Source organism: Schistocerca gregaria, chromosome 4, assembly GCF_023897955.1.
Source record: "Schistocerca gregaria isolate iqSchGreg1 chromosome 4, iqSchGreg1.2, whole genome shotgun sequence".
Lineage (NCBI taxonomy): Eukaryota > Metazoa > Arthropoda > Insecta > Orthoptera > Acrididae > Schistocerca > Schistocerca gregaria.
This window is the reverse complement of record NC_064923.1, coordinates 434480720-434498806: the sequence shown is the minus strand read 5'-3', so window position 1 is coordinate 434498806 and position 18087 is coordinate 434480720. Positions and strand designations below refer to the sequence as shown.

Below are 18087 nucleotides of genomic sequence, written 5' to 3'. Positions count from 1 at the left end.
CAGTCCACACGCAACGCTATAATTGCGCAGAAAGACAATGGCATGTAGACGGGAGGTTTGCACAGAAATTTGACGTGCACAAACCTGGAGGTTGCAGCTGGAGGTTTGACGACAGGATATAGCAGCAAATATGGCGCGTGTTTCTCGTCTGTGTGCCCACAGTGAATTATAAAATGGTAGATGCATGTCAGGGCTTTAGTGGTTTTCATTGCTGAATTTATTGAAATGTATAGGGAAATGGCTGCAGGCACTGCAGGTAGCTAAGATCTATCCTCAGTTCCTCTTGTAGGTGCTACTGATAGGAATCATTTCATCAAACTGAGGTAGCACTAACATAGGGTTAACTTAATCAAAATTCTCATATCTGCTTGCTTTGCACTTAGAAATCGCTCTCATTATGAAAGAAAATTTTCAGTTTTCAAGCCTCGTCATTTCCAAAAGCACACTCAAGACTTTTTGTTTCTGATGGAGAGGCAGAGATAGCCGTCAACAGCTCGAATACTTTATCCAAAATCACGTAAAGATGTAATCTTATGTGACAGTGTAGAAAAAACAAGTATACCCTATTTATTCTTAAGAAGAGTGCAGTCAGAATATTGTGGCAATCTAATATCTTGTAACAGTGCCTTCAGATAAATAGTGATCTTACACTTTTTTTTATATCCTAACATAGCATGTGGTTCACAACAGTGAACTGGAGGTGAAATGTACTACAATATCAAATAAAAATTCTTCACTACTACAATACCAGAAGTAAAACTTTCCACATAGAGTACGAGTTCATATTTTAGAGTTCAGAAAGGAGCTTTATATTCTGGTGCAAATGAATAGAACAGATTTCTAGTAGACTTCGGGCAGAGAACTGAAAATCCAGATGCAGAAACAAACTACACTGTAGCTCATTGGGAACACCTACAGTTCCTAAAAATATATTGAGTTTCAAACACACAAAACTGTAAAAATATAATCTGTAACTTCTCAGGATTGATATATTACGATATTGAATACAGGTACATCATTTGCCTTGATTAAATATTCTTTCACGACAACGTGAATAGCTTTGCATTGGTTGGGTATGATTTCATTTTGAACTCAATGCTCGTTTCGCAATGGCAGTAGAAAGTTCTAGATCGTTGTACTACTATAGCCAGAAATCTTAACACCACCGTCAGCTGCTTATGTGTAAATTGCTTTACTCAAACAATTATATTTTCTTATTACACGAGAAGCTGTGAAAGTTGAAAGATAATTATTTTTCCAGATCCATCCGCAAATAATAGTGTTCGCCCTGCAACTCGAGAAGTAAATTTATATCCGAAAACTGGCTTCGCCTAAGCAGCCGCTGTCTAGATCAATTGATCAGTCTTCCTGTTTCTTGCATTTTATTTGCTTTTCTTTTCAACACAAACCGTGAACACAGACAATAACAGGATTTTTCCCCTTTACGAATTTCTGAATAACGGAAATAAACTTCGAGGTTAAGAGATCGTAGTCATTTGCGGCTGAAATTTCTTTCATAGACAGATGGCAAGCGATCACTATATTGGATAGTCTCTCTAGACTCAACACATCTGCAACATTTTATTGCATTCACAAACGCTTACGCAGAAATCTGCGCAGGCAGATCGTTGCTGTGAACGGGCTTTGGCATATCCATGCAAGTAGCGTGCTTCTGCTCAGATCACATCTGTGTAGACAGACATGCGCGTGACTGATAGACTTGCGCAGATATGAGATGAGCGCAAACCTGGAAGTTGGAATTGGGAGTTCTGAGCGAAACTGCGCAAATCTATGGGTTCAAAACACCCCTGCGCAGACAAGCAGGAGCGTGTGGACAGGAAATCGCCGCATATCTGGCGTGTGAAATGTGTTTGAGTTATCTGTTTGTTCACTCTAATGTTTCTCATCCGTGTTTGAGTGACGAATTTTAAAATAACAAATGTACTTAAGTGCTTTAAAAAGTTCATTGCCGAATTTATCGAAATATATAGTAGTCACATATGTTTGTGGAAATTTAAGAGCAGGAAAAACATCACTGGGGAAAAAGACGGCATTTGCTTACAATTCTTTAATACAGAAAATACCCACAGTCGACTCTACAGCAAATAGAAACGGCAATAAAAGATATACTTCATTACACAATACTATAAGTAAAACTTTTCAAACAGACTATGAATCCCTGTCCAGAGTTCACGATGGAGTTTATATTTTGGTGCAAAGGTTCTGAAGAGGTAGCTGGTGTACTTCAGGCAGGAACTTAGAAATCCTGACTTACAAGCAAACTAAACCCATCACTCATTGGTCACACATATAATTACAAAGAATACACTGTGTTTCAAACTCATCTACAACCAAAAATATTATCTTTAACTTGTCAGAACTGAGGTACAGTACTTTACTTGCATTTGTGAAATCCTCCTCCAACACAGCATAAATAGCTTCGCATGTGTTGAGTATAATTTTCCTTCATGCCTTTTTCGAGACTGAGTAGAAGATTGTAGGCCTTTGTAGCTCCTTCCTGTCGCCAAAATCTTATTGTCACTGTCAGCCGCTTATGTGGAGAAATTGCTCTCTGCACACAAGTATTTTTCCACCTTATACGAGAAGTTATGAGCGTCAAAAGACAATTACACCTACGGAATTTAAAACCCGGCGAATTGAATGTTGAAAGAGTTATTCAAAAAGATTTCGGGCTTGCAGCAGGTTGTTGTTAGCTTCCATCCACGATAATTCGACTGGACAACTGCCAGCCATCCTTAGATGAGCCATCGAAGACTGACGAAGACGCCCTCCGTTCCGCAACATATAGCGTGCAGCGAGTATTCCGCGCATGCGTCAAAATCATATTGACAGACGAATCACACCTCCCACTAGCAGCGCCCTCGCTTGTGGATGTGCAGAACTCAGCTGCCTTCGGCGTCGTCAATTGCCGCGGCCATCGGAGTACTCTGACAGGGTTCCACGCTTTATCTAGCTGGTAGCCATTGCCACGGTTCATAAGATTGTGTGTTACGCGAATTTCCAATGATTCTTTTATGACGGAGTCCCAAAAGGATGTTGCTGTGGCCAAAATTGTTGTCTTGTCATACTCCATTGAGTGTCCAGTGGATATGCAATGCTCAGCAATTGCAGACTTGCTAGGTTGCAAAAGGCGAGTACAACGCTGATGTTCAGTGCAACGTTCTTCTACTGTTCGCAATGTTTGTCCTATATGTGACATGTCACACTGATAAGGTATTTTATAAATTCCCGCCTTCCGCAATACCAGATCGTCTTTCACTGATCCCAGCAGGTCGGAAATCTTCGATGGTGGATGGAAAATCACTTTCACTTCGAAAGCGGGGAGGTTTCTTGCAATTTGAAGGAAATGTTGCCAACAAAGGGAAGAAAAGCTATAGATTTATTAGGTGTGCTCTCTTCTTTCTCCACTCCGTTTCTTTGGCTTAATTGCAAGTGCCTTGCTAATTTGCCAGGTAGAATATCCATTCTCTTTGAAAACCCTCTTCAGGCAAACTATCTGCATCTGACACTACATGAGCTCTGTGTACAAGTGTTTTAAGTACACTCATTATTTGCAATTGGTGATGGCAGCTGGAGGAACTTAAATACGAATCAGTATGTGTGGTCTTTCGATAAACTGGATGCCCCAGAGAGCCATCAATCTTCCATCTAACTAGCACATTCAAGAAAGCGAGGCAACGATTTTTCTCTAATTCCATGGTAAACCAAATGTTCTCATGAATGGAGTTGAGGTGATCTAAAAACTCCATTAATCTGTCTTCTCCATGAGGTCAGACTATGAAAGTGTCATCCACGTATCTCCAAAAAACAGTTGGTTTGAGAGCTGCCGATTCAAGTGCTCTCTCCTCAAATCCACCAAGGGAGACAAGGGGCTACCCATGGCAACGCCGTCAATCTGTTCAAAATATTCTTGGTTGAACATAAAATATGTTGAGGAGAGAGTGTGGCGAAACAAAGCAGTGATTCCCATCTGAAACTTATTGCCAATCAGTGCCAAGGAGACAACACGTCAAAACTAACTAAAAGATCAGAAGTACTTAGGCGGAGAGCCCCCAGTCTGTTAATAAAATCGGTCGAGTTTCGTATGTGATGTGAACATTTGAGCACAAATGGCCTCAGCAAGGATGCAAGATGTTTGGCTAAATCGTAAGCGAATTTCCACTGATTCTTTTATGATGGAGTCCCAAAAAGATGTTGCTGTGGCCAAAATTGTTGTCTTGTCATACTCCATTGAGGGTCAGGGAAAATACAATGCTCAGCAATTGCATACTTGCTATGTTACAAAAGGCGAGTACAGCGCTGATGTTCAGTGCAATGTTCTTCTACTGTTCGCAATGTTTGTCCAAATATATGACATGCAACACTGACAAGGTATTTTATAAATTCCCACCTTCTGCAGTACCAGATTGTCTTTCACTGATCCCAGTAGGTCGGAAATCTTTGATGGTGGGCGGAAAATCACTTTCACTTTGAAACCATGGAAGATTCTTGCAATTTTGAAGGAAATGTTGTAAGTGTGCGTGCACCTCCCATATGGTCCCCAGAAAACGCATGTAACAATCAGAATAGAATTAGAGAAACACTGTGCAGAAAATCAGTACTGTACCAGGCCTGCCAATCTGCCACAAAATGTGCAAACTGGCAGCAGGCAGACTGTGCAGCTAAAACTGCTATTGATCCATCCAGCACAGCTGACACAGGGACTGCTCAGACTGATGTCAACACTCACGTCACTCCAGAGCACGAAAGAGCTTCAAACATTGAGAATACTGACAATGCATTCAATGTGAGTCTTAATATGCAAAAATTCTAGTTAAATGACATAAATATGAAACTGGTAGATGACTTTGTCACATTTGAAGACATAATGAGGAATGTCACCTTAATAATTGTTTTACTTCCAGACAGCTTACTTGCAGCTACAAACTATGTAACAGCGTGGAGAAAACATTGTAGCATTCAGCAACCAGTTTACTAACAATCACAGCTCCTAGGAAATAACTGCTGTCAGCAATCCTGCAGGTGGAAATGGATAATACCACACCTCCCCCCTGGTCACCTCCACAGCTGAGCACTTTGTCACTGCAACGTAATAATCTCAATGCCGACCATAATTCCTCCTAAAGTTGTCCCTGATAACACCCCCCCCCCTCAACTTAGCCATTATCACCTGTACTAAGGAGGGGAGAGGGACACGAGAACTACACTCCATCTTCTTGTCATGAAGCAAGCCAGCTATGAGTAGTTATCATTTGAGAGTTCTAGAGCAGGCAATAAAAGCTAATGAAACCATCAGCGTGCAGCGAGTATTCCGCGCATGCGTCAAAATCATATTGACAGACGAATCACACCTCCCACCAGCAGCGCCCTCGCTTGTGGATGTGCAGAACTCAGCTGCCTTCGGCGTCGTCAATTGCCGCGGCCATCGGAGTACTCTGACAGGGTTCCACGCTTTATCTAGCTGGTAGCCATTGCCACGGTTCATAAGATTGTGTGTTACGCGAATTTCCAATGATTCTTTTATGACGGAGTCCCAAAAGGATGTTGCTGTGGCCAAAATTGTTGTCTTGTCATACTCCATTGAGTGTCCAGTGGATATGCAATGCTCAGCAATTGCAGACTTGCTAGGTTGCAAAAGGCGAGTACAACGCTGATGTTCAGTGCAACGTTCTTCTACTGTTCGCAATGTTTGTCCTATATGTGACATGTCACACTGATAAGGTATTTTATAAATTCCCGCCTTCCGCAATACCAGATCGTCTTTCACTGATCCCAGCAGGTCGGAAATCTTCGATGGTGGATGGAAAATCACTTTCACTTCGAAAGCGGGGAGGTTTCTTGCAATTTGAAGGAAATGTTGCCAACAAAGGGAAGAAAAGCTATAGATTTATTAGGTGTGCTCTCTTCTTTCTCCACTCCGTTTCTTTGGCTTAATTGCAAGTGCCTTGCTAATTTGCCAGGTAGAATATCCATTCTCTTTGAAAACCCTCTTCAGGCAAACTATCTGCATCTGACACTACATGAGCTCTGTGTACAAGTGTTTTAAGTACACTCATTATTTGCAATTGGTGATGGCAGCTGGAGGAACTTAAATACGAATCAGTATGTGTGGTCTTTCGATAAACTGGATGCCCCAGAGAGCCATCAATCTTCCATCTAACTAGCACATTCAAGAAAGCGAGGCAACGATTTTTCTCTAATTCCATGGTAAACCAAATGTTCTCATGAATGGAGTTGAGGTGATCTAAAAACTCCATTAATCTGTCTTCTCCATGAGGTCAGACTATGAAAGTGTCATCCACGTATCTCCAAAAAACAGTTGGTTTGAGAGCTGCCGATTCAAGTGCTCTCTCCTCAAATCCACCAAGGGAGACAAGGGGCTACCCATGGCAACGCCGTCAATCTGTTCAAAATATTCTTGGTTGAACATAAAATATGTTGAGGAGAGAGTGTGGCGAAACAAAGCAGTGATTCCCATCTGAAACTTATTGCCAATCAGTGCCAAGGAGACAACACGTCAAAACTAACTAAAAGATCAGAAGTACTTAGGCGGAGAGCCCCCAGTCTGTTAATAAAATCGGTCGAGTTTCGTATGTGATGTGAACATTTGAGCACAAATGGCCTCAGCAAGGATGCAAGATGTTTGGCTAAATCGTAAGCGAATTTCCACTGATTCTTTTATGATGGAGTCCCAAAAAGATGTTGCTGTGGCCAAAATTGTTGTCTTGTCATACTCCATTGAGGGTCAGGGAAAATACAATGCTCAGCAATTGCATACTTGCTATGTTACAAAAGGCGAGTACAGCGCTGATGTTCAGTGCAATGTTCTTCTACTGTTCGCAATGTTTGTCCAAATATATGACATGCAACACTGACAAGGTATTTTATAAATTCCCACCTTCTGCAGTACCAGATTGTCTTTCACTGATCCCAGTAGGTCGGAAATCTTTGATGGTGGGCGGAAAATCACTTTCACTTTGAAACCATGGAAGATTCTTGCAATTTTGAAGGAAATGTTGTAAGTGTGCGTGCACCTCCCATATGGTCCCCAGAAAACGCATGTAACAATCAGAATAGAATTAGAGAAACACTGTGCAGAAAATCAGTACTGTACCAGGCCTGCCAATCTGCCACAAAATGTGCAAACTGGCAGCAGGCAGACTGTGCAGCTAAAACTGCTATTGATCCATCCAGCACAGCTGACACAGGGACTGCTCAGACTGATGTCAACACTCACGTCACTCCAGAGCACGAAAGAGCTTCAAACATTGAGAATACTGACAATGCATTCAATGTGAGTCTTAATATGCAAAAATTCTAGTTAAATGACATAAATATGAAACTGGTAGATGACTTTGTCACATTTGAAGACATAATGAGGAATGTCACCTTAATAATTGTTTTACTTCCAGACAGCTTACTTGCAGCTACAAACTATGTAACAGCGTGGAGAAAACATTGTAGCATTCAGCAACCAGTTTACTAACAATCACAGCTCCTAGGAAATAACTGCTGTCAGCAATCCTGCAGGTGGAAATGGATAATACCACACCTCCCCCCTGGTCACCTCCACAGCTGAGCACTTTGTCACTGCAACGTAATAATCTCAATGCCGACCATAATTCCTCCTAAAGTTGTCCCTGATAACACCCCCCCCCCCCCCCCTCAACTTAGCCATTATCACCTGTACTAAGGAGGGGAGAGGGACACGAGAACTACACTCCATCTTCTTGTCATGAAGCAAGCCAGCTATGAGTAGTTATCATTTGAGAGTTCTAGAGCAGGCAATAAAAGCTAATGAAACCATCAGCTTGATTATCATACCCTCTTTTTTCCCTAACATAAGAACCACAGTTTTTCACATCAAAAACATCCCTCCCTAAATCAGCAATAGCAATGTGATTAATACTAAGAGATTCCAAACAGTAAAAATTAAAACTTCCTGGCAGCTTAAAACTGTGTGCTGGACAGAGACTTGAAATCGGGATCTTTGCCTTTCATGAGCAAGTGCTCTACCAACTGAGCTATCCAAGCACGAATCACTCCCTGTCATTACAGCTTTACTTCCGCCAGTACCTCGTCTCCTACTTTCCAAACAAATTAGATAAACGTATTTATATTGGAATGAGTATTTCAGATATTTCAAAAATTTAATTCTATTATTTTCATGTTCGGTGGCAGGAGGAACGAGACATTTGGTCAGGTGAATACAGGGTTATAAATACAAAATCAAATAGGGGTAATGCAGGAGTAGGTTTAATAATGAATAAAAAAATAGGAGTGCCGGTAAGCAAGATGGACACGAAGCCCATGCTTACTACAGTAGTACAAGTTTATATGCCAACTAGCTCTGCAGATGATGAAGAAATTGATGAAATGTATGATGAGATAAAAGAAATTATTCAGGTAGTGAAGGGAGACGAAAATTTAATAGTCATGGGTGACTGGAATTCGAGAGTAGGAAAAGGGAGAGAAGGAAACATAGTAGGTGAATATGGATTGGGGGTAAGAAATGAAAGAGGAAGCTGTCTGGCAGAATTTTGCACAGAGCATAACTTGATCAGAGCTAACACTTGGTTCAAGAATCATGAAAGAAGGTTGTATACATGGAAGAATCCTGGAGATACTAAAAGGTACCAGATAGATTATATAATGGTAAGACAGAGATTTAGCATTGGGTTGTTTTGAGGAAGGAGACCAGACAGCGAGGTCATTGGTTTCATTGGATTAGGGAAGAAAGTCGGCTGTGCCCTTTTCAAAGGAACCATCCCGGCATTTGCCTGGAGAGATTTAGGGAAATCACAGAAAACCTAAATCAGGATGGCTGGACGCGGGATTGAACGGTGAATGTGAGTCCAGTGTCTAACCACTGCGCTACTTCGCTCGTTAGAGATTTAGGAACCAGGTTTTAAATTGTAAGACATTTCCAGGGGCAGATGTGGACTCTGACCACAATCTATTGGTTATGAACTGTAGATTAAAACTGAAGAAACTGCAAAAAGGTGGGAATTTAAGGAGATGGGACCTAGGTAAACTGACTAAACCAGAGGTTGTACAGAGTTTCAGGGAGAGCAAAAGGGAACCATTGTCAGGAATGGGGGAAATAAATACAGTAGAAGAAGAATGGGTAGCTTTGAGGGTTGAAATAGCAGCAGAGGATCAAGTAGGTAAAAACATGAGGGTTGGTAGAAAACCTTGGGTAACAGAATATATACTGAATTTAATTGATGAAAGGAGAAAATATAAAAATGCAGTAAATGAAGCAGGCAAAAAGGAATACAAAAGTCACAAAAATGAGATTGACAGGAAGTGCAAAATGGCTAAGCAGGGATGGCTAGAGGACAAATGTAAGGATTTAGAGGCTTATCTCACTAAGGGGCAAGATAGATACTGCCTACAGGAAAATTAAAGAGACGTTTGGAGAAAAGAGAGCCAGTTGTATGAATATCAAGAGCTCAGATGGAAACCCAGTTCAAAGCAAAGAGGGGAAAGCAGAATGGTGGAAGGAGTATATAGAGGGTCTATACAAGGGCGATGTGCTTGTGGACAATATTATGGAAATGAAAGAAGATGTAGAAGAAGAAATGGGAGATACGACAGTGCATGAAGAGTTTGACAGAGCACTGAAAGACCTGAGTTGGAACAAAGCCCCAGGAGTAGACAACATTCCATTAGAACTACTGACAACCATGGGAGAGCCAGTCCTGACAAAACTCTACCATCTGGTGAGCAAGATGTATGAGACAGGTGAAATACCCTCAGACTTCAAGAAGAATATAATAATTCCAATCCCAAAGAAAGCAGATGTTGACAGATGTGAAAATTACCGAACTATCAGTTTAATAAGTCACAGCTGCAAAATACTAATGCGAATTCTTTACAGACAAATGGAAAAAACTGGTAGAGGCCGACCTCGGGGAAGATCAGTTTGGATTCCGTAGAAATGTTGGAATATGTGAGGCAATACTGACTTTATGACTTATCTAAGAAGAAAGATTAAGGAAAGGCAAACCTACATTTCTAGCATTTGTAGACTTAGAGAAAGCTTTTGACAATGTTGACTGGAATACTCTCTTTCGAATTCTAAAGGTGGCAGGGGTAAAATACAGAAACCAGATGGCAGTTATAAGGGTCGAGGGGCACAAAAGGGATGCAGGGGTTGGGAAGGGAGTGAGACAGGGTTGTAGCTTCTCCCCTATGTTATTCAATCTGTATATTGAGCAAGCAGTAAAAGAAACAAAAGAAAAATTCGGAGTAGGTATTAAAATCCATGGAGAAGACACAAAAACTTTCAGGTTCACCGATGACATTGTAATTCTGTCAGAGACAGCAAAGGACTTGGAAGAGCAGTTGAACAGAATGGACAGTGTCTTGAAAGGCGGATATAAGATGAACATCAACAAAAGCAAAATGAGGATGATGGAATGTAGTCAAATTAAATCAGGTGATGCTCAGGGAATTAGATTAGGAAATGAGACACTTAAAGTACTAAAAGAGTTTTGCTATTAGGGGAGCAAAATAACTGATGATGGTTGAAGTAGAGAGGATATAAAATGTAGGCTGGCAATGGCAATGGAAGCGTTTCTGAAGAAGAGAAATTTGTTAACATCAAGCATAGATTTAAGTGTCAGGAAGTCACTTCTGAAAGTATTTGTGTGGAGTGTAGCCATGTATGGAAATGAAACATGGACAATAAATAGTTTGGACCAGAAAAGAATAGAAGCTTTCGAAATGTGGTGCTACAGAAGAATGCTGAAGATTAGATGGGTAGATCACATAACTAAAAAGGAGGTATTGAATAGAATTGGGGAGAAGAGGAGTTTGTGGCACAAGTTGACAAAAAGTAGGGACCGGTTGGTAGGGCATGTTCTGAGGCATCAGGGGATCACAAATTTAGCATTGGAGGGCAGTGTGGAGGGTAAAAATCGTAGACGGAGACCAAGAGATGAATCCACTAAGCAGATTCAGAAGGATGTAGGCTGCAGTAAGTACTGGGAGATGAAGAAGCTTACACAGGATAGAGTAGCATGGAGAGCTGCATCAAACCAGTCTCAGGACTGAAGACCACAACAACAACAACAACAACAACAACGACATTTTCATTATAATGTTATGGAAACAAAAAATGGAGAAAATATCGATTTATGTTATATGGATACAGATTCTTTTATATATGGTTGAAGAACTGGAGATTTTTGTACCAATATAAAACCAATGATAAACAAATTTGATGAAAGTGATTATTAAACACACAATATTTATAGATTACCACTAGTAAACAAAAAATGTTTAGGAAAAATCAAAGATGAAAATGTGGAAAAAATATGTTACAACATGTTTGTTTAAAATCCAGCATGAATGCTGGAATGAAGTACAGTATAAAGCTTGTGAAGGGGTTAAGGAATCTAGACAATCTAAAGGAGTTTAAAAAAACTGTAGTAAAAAGTGAAATTACTTTCAATGATTAAAAAAATGTTTAGACAATAAAATAAAGCAATATAGGAAAATGGATTTATTTAGACCTTATAAACATGAATTACATACTGTTGAATGCAGTAAAACCATTAAAGCGCCAGTGATGATAAAATATGCATATTAGAAAACAGAATAGACACTTTACCACACAGACATTATAAAATAAAAGAATTACACATAAACAAATAAAAATTAATTCTGATTAAAAAAATTGATTCTGATCAGATTTTAGTATTTTTCCCTGAAAATCTAATTTCTGATGATTTTTCGAATTAATTCCAGATACAAATTTCCCACAAAAACATTCAACTTTTTCACAATATTTTGATTCACATTTTTTAATAACAAGCTTTGCTACACTCTTTACAGTACTTATTGTTACAACAATTTAAACATTTCCTTTCTTTATTATGGAGGCCTATAATTACATTAATGAATATGAACACTCTTCTACCTCTTTTTTACAGTCTTTGCAAATACATGTTTATTGACTCCAGTTTTTAGGCAAATCTTTTATAGGTCTGAAATTATTTTTTGTATTGGCCTCATTTTTTATGCAATCCATGCAAACTGTTTTTGAGGGTATTCCTTTTTGTTATTTTTATTTCTTTATTAATTTCTTTTTCTTGTTTGTACAAGGAACAAATCAGTTTAATTGCAGTCTCTGCTTTTTATAAATATATTTAGCAAATAAAAAAATGAAAAAATAAAAATTTACATTCAAAATTTTGTTTAGACCTTGTTAACAACACACTTATATATAGTAACAAAGTTTTAATAATTATTGATGGCATAAAAGCTGACTTTTAATTGGAACAGAGAGAGTGACAACTCTGTTCACTAGCCAGTATGTACACTAATAAACAAAGCAGAGGAAAGATCACAATGAAGTAAAGGAGGTGGAAGGGAACAGCACAGCTCAACAGCAGTGCAGTCTTGCAACCCTGTCCAGTGCTCTCCAGTATGGCAAACTGCCTGCACAATGCTCCATCCATTATGAGCTGAACATCAATGCCTACAATGTGCTATATATTCCTTTATGTGTATGTTAAATGGTTGGATTCTCTATTTGCCTACAGCTGCATAAATTAGGAAGGTTTATGCAGTAGTCTTGTTTCTGGAACATTGCTGGCATGATCCAGTTGTGATGGAACAATCCCCATAATCTGTGGCACAATAAATTTGCAGCAACCTTGCCATCTTGTTGCAGTTTGCTCTGATACATGCACTCAAATCACAAATCCATATCAGTAAATATATGAAGACAGTAACTGTTCTTGAAAGAACAGAATACTGTTGATGACCGTGCAGCTTTTCTCTGGAATAAATTATGACTAACTGAATCCCGCAGCTACCGACAGGTGTTGTTGATATACCTCGATGTGGACAGCTGAAAATGTGTGCCCCGACCGGGACTTGAGACTGGGATCTCCTGCTTACATGGCAGACGCTCTATACATCTGAGCCACCGAGGACACAGATGAATAGCATGACTGCACGTACTTATCCCTTGCATGATTCCCGTGAGACTCACATTCCCAACTGTCCACAATTTTACATTTCTACTTTTGAGAACAGTTACTGTCTTCATATATATAGTTAAAGGCTTCCCAGCCATTGACCTTCGTCTGTGCGAATGCGCACAGGTTGCCCAAACTCTTACGGGAATCGTCAAAGCGTGCGCAAGTAATGAGGGGATGGGCAAATGTCTACAAGGTACATTACATATGTAGAATTGTGGACCGTTGGGAATGTGAGTCTCTCGGGAAGTGTGCAAGGGATAAGTCCCTGCAGTCGTGCCATTCATCTGTGTCCTCGGTGGCTCAGATGGATAGAGCGTCTGCCATGTAAGCAGGAGATCCCGGGTTCGAGTCCCGGTCGGGGCACACATTTTCAGTAGTCCACATCAAGGTATATCAACAACACCTGTCGGCAGCTGAGGGTTTCAGTTAGTCATCATTTATTCCATATCAGTATGACTGGCAAGTACAGCAAAACCTATTGTCCTGTAAGATTTGGCGCAAGAACTACATTGGTTAAAATTTAGCTTAGTGATTAGCAAAGAAACTTAAGACTTGCACTGCTTTAGAAAGTGTTGTAGATTTATTCATGCCAGAATACCCAACATACCTAACATGTAATAAAGATCTACAGCCAGCGCACTTACAGCAACAGATGCTTGAGCAATGGAGTTGATGACCAGTGGCAAAAGATACATTGATTTATATGAGAGTTTAAGTTAGATTAATGGAGTAGGCACACATACTAACAACCACTATAATATTATTGACTGGCTACAGAAGATTTATTCTTGAATTATTTCTTATTTGCACAGTAGATCATATCAGGCAAACAATTAGGAGATGGCAAAGTACTGACTGGAAAGTAAATTACATATCCTCACCACTTTTTATGGCCGGCCGCGGTGGTCTCGCGGTTCTAGGCGCGCAGTCCGGAACCGTGCGATTGCTACGGTCGCAGGTTCGAATCCTGCCTCGGGCATGGATGTGTGTGATGTCCTTAGGTTAGTTAGGTTTAAGTAGTTCTAAGTTCTAGGGGACTAATAACCACAGCAGTTGAGTCCCATAGTGCTCAGAGCCATTTTGAGCCACTTTTTATGCTTGCTCATGCCACCAATGTGCTTTGCTACAGTCATCAATCAATGTAAATCTGCTAACCTCAGAAGCCTTCAGCCAAATAGGACATCTGCTTTAGCATGTGAACACTGACCATTGAGGTCCTACAATATATCTCAAAGCAGCAGAAACAATTCAACTGCTGCACATGAGTGAGCTGCTTGCATGGCAGTTGTATCAGTGATGCTCCCTGTGTAGTGATTTGAGAATTTCTGTGTAAATTCTAGAGCCACTCAGCCATCTACTGTCCCGAACACACGATATTCTCAATAGGAGTGTGGGATGGTAGAATCCTACCTACTGCATGTCGCACATGTTTCTGTGTGCAGATTTAAAATCAGTCGCGGAATGAAGGTAGACGCGGCGGTCGAATGGCACTGACAAGTACCTGTCGGGCAATCCACAGAGGTTTTAATGCATATGTAAGGAAGACCCATGAAGTTTTTATACCGCTCTGTGCTTATTGTGTCATTGACTATTGTTGTGTGAAACAAGAACAGTTAAAAAAAGTACTAGTAGAGACTCTTGACTCAGCCTTAGTAGAGGCAAGACATATTTTTCTGATTCATTTTAAGAAAGTCATGATAGTCAAGCCATCTTTCTTTTTACTGTAACTCATTTTGTTTCTAATGTCTGGCGGTACGAGGTACTTACAGGAAGTTGCATATGTGTGTTGGAAGTGTGAATTAGGTTGTGCACAAAAGCCAAATACATCTTTAACTGATGAAAAGGAAAGTTTGTATGTCTACTCATCTTTTAAGTAGAAAGAGGCTTAAAAGTTCCTGTACCTATCTCTATTTGATGGAGAAGAAGTCAAGAGACTTTCTAGCAGCCGATTACCCCGTAAAGAAGAGGGGCTGCAAAATTCCAAGTAAGTCACCTTGTAAAGTAATGGAATGTGGCTTGGGGAAATATATCAGAACAACCCACATCCACACACACACTTTAAGTTGTCAGAGTGTTAGACCTGTTGCTACACAATCCATGTAATGATAGATGTCTATTTTTTAGTAGTTGCTTTTTTTATGACAGGATGACATTGTGATGGCAGCTTGCATCTACAGTCAATGGCTAAGGAAAATGGTACATTTTGTAGGTACCTCTCCCTGTTAACGCTTAACTTTTTTTTCCAGTCAGGTTTTGTGCCCCACTATTCCTGCACCCTTAGCAGGACCTTTCTCTCCTTGCCCTAATGAGGGGGCCACCACCATGAAGCTGTCCACAGCGGCTGTATGAATTCTGCTAAATAAGATATGTTGTTGACACCACTACTCTTATTTTCCCATGACAGCTGACGAACTGGTTCTTTGCATCCACCACTCAGTCAACCATTCTGAGGTCATTTCCTGACTTTTACAGTGTCAATAACGTTCAGACCATTCTGCCCAATAATAACTGGTGTCAGAACTGAGCAGGGACATTTGGAGTCACCTTATAGCATCTTCAGTGTTGTGTGGTGAGTGGATACAAACTGTTTTTCCTCTGGCTGTTCTCCCTTAAGTACTTTGCAAATTGAATAGTGTCAAAAATTGTTACACTAGTGCTGAGATTAAGTGTCCCTGTGTTTTTTCTATTGTGTCTTGTCCTGGTGTGTTAGATACAGGCTTTACAATGAGTGAATCAAAGGCACCAGGGATTACCACTCAGGAAGCGGTTCAAACATTACTAGAGCAAGTAGCTCAAATGAGGACAGAAAATGTAGGCCTGAGTAATGGACAAAGCTATAGGAAAACCTGAAGCAGAAGTCCAAGCCCGGAACTGTAACAAGGCTGCTGAACTACATCAGCAGCATCTGTGTCGTCAGACCATCAGTGCCAGAAACAGGCCATCAGCCCGATATCACATAATCAACACGGCTTGGCCAACCCATTGCTGGCTATGACACACCTTCTGGGCATAGACATGCTATAGATGCTTCAGCATGACTGAGAAACATTGCTGTTACCATGGAATCAGCAGGGGGAAGCAGTATTTAACTACAGCAGAAGCAGAGTGTCATTGTTCGATCAGCATGGCAGTAAGTGACGCCCACTTTGTGTCAGCCAGTGCCATCACCATAACTGCCACTTCCAGGTCACAAATGAGGGACCTCTGCTGGTATGCCAACCCTGGGCAGCCAACACTGTGCCTTCTGCTCACCCCTGCTCTTTAGCATTGGTCCACACTTCGACTCCAGGCAATGCCATTGGCGTGCTACTGGGACAACGTGACCTTCTGCAGTAGAGAAGACATTGTGGCCATTCATGACCATAGCATGACTGCACCCTACAGTCTGAGCTTTTCTCACACACTAGAGGTGCCAGTGCAGTCCTCTGTCTACTGGGAAACACATGCATGCCACTCACTGATGTCAATGTCTGCAGCTACAACATCAGAATGTTGCGAGGGAACTCCGAGCCATGCCAGAGAAAGATTGCATTCTGAAGAATGTCTGAACTGTATGAATTAGTCAAGAACTAATAAAGAGTTGTTATATCTTCACCAGGATCTGTCTACTGCTGTCCACCCACTCTCCTCCCCGCCCCCACCTCTGCCCCCTGAGCTCACATCCAATTCGACATTTTCTCTGTTACAATGGTCATTGGTGTCACACAGACCATTGAAGATGGACAACTGGAAGACAGCAGCCAGCACTAAGGTTCCACAGCAGCATCCTTCCAAAGAGGGAAGGGAAGTGGATAGACAGAATACAGAGATTTGAAGAATCTGGATGAGCAGGATATGTAAGTAGCATCACAAACTTTTATACTTTTACTTACGAGCTTCCCTGCATTCTTTGATTTGCCCTTTACCTACTTTTTCTGTAATGTCAGGGTTATATACCACTGTAGTGTTCAGTAAGGGACTGAGAGCCGAACCCTTAACTTCAGTAATATGCACCCAAAACAGTTTACCAGGGCTCTTTGGCCCATACTTTGTGTCACATCCCATAGTGTGTCGAGTTTGCCATAAAAAGAAGCATTACACCAGCCAATGCAGAGAGGGAGTCTGACTCAGGTATAGAAAACTGTGGGTACCGCAGAAAATTTTGTAATTTCATAAGGATAAGCCAGAAGAAGCATAAGGACTTCTGCAAATAGGAATTGCATTGAGTAAAATAAGTAGTATGAGAAAGGATGAGAGAAGGAAGATGTGCAATAGTAATTACAATAGGCATAATGGAGGATTTAAGGTCATAACTCAGTCAAGCACATTTTCCATATTATGTAATATGGAAAATGTAATACCCAGGGAAAAATAGTTTGCAGGTATTACTTACTTTGGTAAAATGTGGTTAAGCCATGGTACAATGCTGATGCATTAGGACTAGAATAGGGTTGCAGTGATACTATTCGGTTAGGATTCATTGCCTTCATATCATGCAGCATTGTCTGGAAACAGCCAAAGCACTGGATACCATTCAGATGCAAGGTGCATAATTGCCTGGTAAACTGTTCCTGGTCCCTCAAGAAGTGGTAAAACCACCAGCAATAGCTGACCAAGCCAAATAAGCTAAGTAGCAGAAAAATCTAAGAGGAGATACAATGGAATTAAAGGGATTTTATATTGTACAGCACATGTGGAGCTGATATAGCGCCTGTGGCTGGGAAAATGGGGTTTTTATATAGCATAGGTCAACCTGTCACACCGCCTGTAGCTGGGTCAGTGGTACTGCAGAACTCAGTGAAGCAGAGCCACTGGAAAACTTCTTTTCTCTTGGAGTGAGCAGTATCTATTTGTGAAGATACTGAGGCATATTGTGAAATATTGGAGATCTGCTGTGAAAATGAGAAGCTGGAATTATGAGTATGATGGAGTATTACTTATGTTTGGTAATGTATTGTGAGGAAGACAGTTTGAATAGATTCACAATTCATAATGGCTTGAAGCAGATGCCAAAGTAAGATTACCATGGATCCCACGCAGTTATAAATAAACATTTCTGAATTGCTAAGGTATAAGCATATGGAGCAAA

At 40.7% G+C, this 18087-nt stretch overlaps 1 non-coding gene across 1 annotated transcript; it reads left to right on the top strand.

Moving 5' to 3' along the window:
- Nucleotides 1–13308: 13308 nt before the first annotated feature.
- Trnat-ugu (transfer RNA threonine (anticodon UGU)) lies at nucleotides 13309–13382 on the top strand. Its single transcript has one exon. It is a non-coding gene; the product is annotated as a tRNA-Thr (tRNA).
- The last annotated feature ends 4705 nt before the right edge of the window (nucleotides 13383–18087 follow it).